This window comes from Myotis myotis, unplaced genomic scaffold (genome assembly GCF_014108235.1).
Source record: "Myotis myotis isolate mMyoMyo1 unplaced genomic scaffold, mMyoMyo1.p scaffold_m19_p_4, whole genome shotgun sequence".
NCBI lineage: Eukaryota > Metazoa > Chordata > Mammalia > Chiroptera > Vespertilionidae > Myotis > Myotis myotis.
In genome coordinates this window covers 53,419,122-53,424,252 of record NW_023416346.1, presented here as the reverse complement: position 1 = coordinate 53,424,252, position 5,131 = coordinate 53,419,122, and positions in this window count along the sequence as shown.

Here is a 5,131-nt window from a genome sequence, read left to right as displayed (position 1 = left end):
TATTTGGGGAATTCTAAACACAGCTAAAATTGATTTTATTTCTGGCAAGACTTCTTAAAGCCTTAATATGCTAATGAGTGCTGTAAGTCTCTGAGAGGGAGGTTCAGTGTGCAGCATTTCCTAAACTTCTTTGGTCAATTATATTTTTCTCAGAATACCAGTAAATATCTTGAGGGACACTAGTATTTCTTGAGTTAACTTGAGAATTGCTGGCATATAGGCATTTGAGTCCCTGAGTAATGTGTCTGGCCTCCCAACATGAATCTGCTATGAATACACTAGTTCTGCCAAGAAGTCCTCTTCCATGTGTGATATTCTCATTGTAGATTGAAGACTGGGGTAAATCTATCAGGGTGGTGAAGGTCATCTCTGGACCACACTCTTTCCTGTTCATTGCCATTCATCCAGGAAATATTAGTACCCACTTTGAGCCGGACACTATTCTAGGTGTTGGAGATACACCACTGATGGAGACAGACAAGGTGTTGCTCTCATGGAATGTACCAGTATATGCTAGCATGTGTGTGCACCAGCAGGGCATATAACAAATATATATGGTATATTTAGCTAGATATAAGTGCCCTAAAGGAATGTTATGTTAGAGAATAGTGTGGATGTGTTCATTTAGATGGGGTGGTTAGGGAAGGCTTCTGTGAATAAGTGATGTATAACCTGAGGGAGTAATCATATGTGAAGAGTGAAAGGACAATCACCCCTACAGAGAGAAGAGGACAGGAAAAGTTTCTGAGATTGTGAAGAATTTGTGGTTCAAGTGATATAGAAGGCCAGTGTGTTTGGATTTCAGTGAGCAAGGAACAAGTAATCAAGTATAGCAAGAATGAAACAGGATGAGATTGAAGGGGTAAGCAGGGGCCAACCATTGCTAAGTCTTACAGAACAGTTTAAGTAATTTGAATTTTATTTTAATGGCAGTGAGAGGATGGAGTAAAATGATTATATTTCCATTTTGAAAACTGTTGGGGTCCATCCCCAACAGGTCCAGGGGTTCCCAAAGGTGTGGATGGAGTCGGCGAAGAAGGAATGTCATGGAGGCAGCGTTCAGTTCATCAGCATAGCTGGGTTCTCTCTTTATTGTCCTGTTACATCTGTATTTATACCATTTGATGCTATAAGCATGACTCTATAATCACATCATAGTATGTTTGTTTTGGGTAACCTTCTACAGTTCCTTGTTTCATTTCCATAGTTTCTTATCTGACCTTTGCCAAAAATCCTGTCTCTATCTAGTTCTGTTGATTTTAATCTTGTCTAGGTTAATCTCTGTGTTCCATTATAAGGGCTATTCCAAGATCACTATTCTACTGCTCTACTGATAAGCTATAAGGAAGTGACTGAAGGAGATTATCTTACCCAGTAAAGGTTATGTCCTCCCAGCCCCGCTTCTTGCCTTCCCTGGGACTGCCCTGTGTTGACGGGTCTCTAGGGGTATAGGCTTTGGTGCTTTCCCTGGTGGGAAGACCCCTGGGGATGTGGGCCCAGCAAGTCCCAAATTTATTGCCAACAGTCTTAGTCCAAGTTCTTCATAAGTCCTTTCTCGGGGAGGTGGCCCTGGATAGAACACATAGCGCTAAGAAGGAGAGCAAACATATTAAGAACAGTATGCCAGGTCCCTTGAAACATAAGCTGTGCAGATGTTTCTTCCCTGAAGCAATTGTGTCAAGCAGCAAGGGTGGACCAGCTTCTGGCAAATTCCCCCATTTTTATTTTTTAAATGACAGCCCGTGTAAATCAGTGGCCACCTCTCGGATTGTGTTAAGACTTGGAAGAAGACTTGTTTGTGATTTTGCTAATAAGTCAGTCCAAGGCCTAACCCTATATTGGCTCCCCACAGAAAACAAATAACTCTGGCAGAAGTACTGATTGCAATGGGGATAAAGTAAAAGTGGGGAGACGAAAATAAGACTTGACAGTGGATTATATGTAGCATTCTGGGGAGAGGAAGGTGTCAAGGATGATATCCCTGTGTCCAGTAGAAGCAGTGAATAGAGCCATTTAATGAGATCGGGAGGAGTAGAAACCAAGAGTTCTCTTTTGGTCACACTATCTTAGTGCTGTGTACAAAGGACCCAGTTGAAGATGTTCAACAGTCAGGTGGATATGCAAGTCTGGGCTCAGGGGAGAGGTTTGAACTGGAAAGATAAAATGGGAATTGTATTTAAAACCATGGGACTGGAGGAAGTCAGCTAGGGAGTGAGTGTAGATAGAGAAGCCAAGGACTGAACCTGGGGCACCCCAACCATGGGAGTTAGAAAGGCAGCAGGAGGAAACAACAGAGCCAGAGGAACAGGCAGTGAGATGGGAGAAAAACCAGGAGGATGTGGTATAACAGCAGCCAGACTCTAAGTGACCTGGTGAGATGGTTAGGAAGGCATGGCCAACAGGTAGGTTAGGCTTGGATCTGAGGACTAATTAAAACTCTAGGAAAATATTTACCAATGTAATATAAATATCAAACATATACGTTATATGTTTATAACAAACATGTATGTAACAAACAGAGCAATTCAGATAAATTATCTATACATATAAAAGCCTAAGCAACCGAACGACTGGTCACTATGATGCGCACTGACCACCAGGAGGCAGATGCTCAACGCAGGAGCTGGCCCCTGGTGTTCATTGTGCTTCCATAGCCAACCTCCCGCGGCTGGCCAACCTCCCACGGTCCCTCCTCCACAACCGACCAGCTCTGATTGGCCCTATCAATCGGGACTGGGTAAGATGGTCCTGATGGCCCAATTGCGGGCCAGGCAGAGGGACCCCACCTGTGCAGGAATTCAAGCACTGGGCCCCTAGTAAAATAAATAAAAGCAATACCAAAATATGGGTCAAAGGGCAATAAAAAGTACTAGTACCTAGAGCAGTGATGGCGAACCTGTAACCACGTGTAAGAGGTGACACATGAACTAATATTTTGGTTGATTTTTCTTTGTTAAATGGCATTTAAATATATAAAATAAATGTCAAAAATATAAGTCTTTGTCTTACTATGGTTGCAAATATCAAAAAATTTCTATATGTGACACGGCACCAGAGTTAAGTTAGGGTTTTTCAAAATGCTGACAAGCCGAGCTCAAAAGGTTCGCCATCACTGACCTAGAGCATACTATTTCTCCATACTGGGAGCATATTTATTTTGAACCACTGTCTCTTAAGCAGCCCACATGGCCTGTTCAGAACAATATCCCATTGATGAGCCCATGCCAAAAGTACTTCTCAACATCCTATTAAGAACCCCCTGGTTAAAAAAGCCTTCAGGTCAACCTCTGCATTTCAGACAACTAGCTGCTTCTTTTAAGATCCTGTGAAGGATCCCTTCTTCAGATTGAACAATTCTCTTGTGCAATAAAATCTCCCTTCTGTGATTTTTTTCCCCTCTGAAACAGACTGGGCTCTGTGTTTTTCTCTGTAGAAAGTATCTGGAGCCATTCCCCCTCTCCCTCCCCTTTCCTTAATTGGAAAAAAAAAAAAAAGAGGCCATGAGCTGTCCCTTTCATACCCTAGGACTGTGGTGTAGAGAGCCTGCCTCTGATTAATTCAATTAAACACCTCAAGCTGAAGCTGTCAAACATATTTTTTTTCATGGGTCTGGTTTCTTTTGTTAGTAGGATCAACACATGTTATATACAAAGGTAACCATTAAATAATTATAAACAAATAATTTAATCACAGTCTCCCAGCCCATTTTGCATCTCCTGCCAGCTACAAAACAATTACTTTCATACATTTTACAGTGATAATTTGCATAGAACCACTGAAAGTGAGGATATGTTCAAAGCAGTTGGTTATGTGATATGATTATCAAAATCTTCCAACCGCCCCATCGCCACCCACAAACACTATTAGCCATTTCTATCAGTTAATACATTGAAGGCCTCTGTAAAATTAAAACATTATCTACTAATAGAGAGACAAATCAAGACATTAACATTAAGCTCAAATTAGCTAATCCTTAATCAGTAAGGTCCTTTTTGAAAGGGACCCAGAAATGGTTAAATTTTAAGGAAAGGAAGGTCTAGAATAGGGGCTGCTGCCTGGGGAGAGAAGTTGGGCATCAGCACTCCATGGAGTGCTCTAGTAATCGAGGGACTTATTTAAAAGCATTGGCACCTCAGGTGGAGGGGACAGTGCTAAAAAAAAAAAAAAAAAAAAAAAAAAAAGGTGAAGGACACATAGTTTTTAAAGGACAATAGAGATTTAATGAAATCCCCATAAAAATCCAATGTCATTTTTTAAAGAAATAGAACAAGAAGTCATCAGATTTTTATGGAACCACAAAAGACTCTGAATAGCCAAAGCAATCCTGAGAAAAAAGAATGGAGCTTGAGGTATCACGCTACCTGACTTCCAATTATACTACAGAGCTATGATAATCAAAACAACATAGTATTGGCAGAGAAACAGATACAAAGATCAATGGAACAGAACAAAGAGCCCAGCTATAAAACCACATGTATATGGACAGATACTTTTCAACAAAGGACCCAGAAACACACAATGGAGTAAAGATAGTCTCTTCAATAAATGGTGCTGGGAAAACTGGAAAACGACTTGCAGAAGAATGAAACAGGATGATAGTTTGTCCCTATGTACAAAAATTAATTTAAAATGAACCGAAGACCTAAATATAAGACCCAAAACAATAAATTACATAGAAGAAAACATAGTTACCAAACTTATGGACCTTGATTGTAGAGAACATTTTATGAACTTGACCCCACAGGCAAGGGAACTAAAGGCAAAAATAAATGAAGGGGACTATATCAAACTAAAAAGCTTGTGCACAGCAAAAGAAACTGACAACAAAACAAAGAGGCAGCCAACCAGATGGGAGATGATATTTGCAAACAGTGTAGCTCAGACAAAGGTTTAATTTCCAAAACATATAAAGAACTCATAAAACGCAACACCAAACAAGCAAACAAATAACCCAACCAAAAAGTGGGCAAAGGACCTGAAAATGCACCTCTCCCAAGGAGACATATGAACAACAACTAGATATATGAATAGATGTTCAACCTCAATGGCAATTAGGGAAACGCCAATCAAAACTACAATGAGATACTATCTCACACCTGTTAGAGTGGCTATTATCAAGAAGACAAGCAAT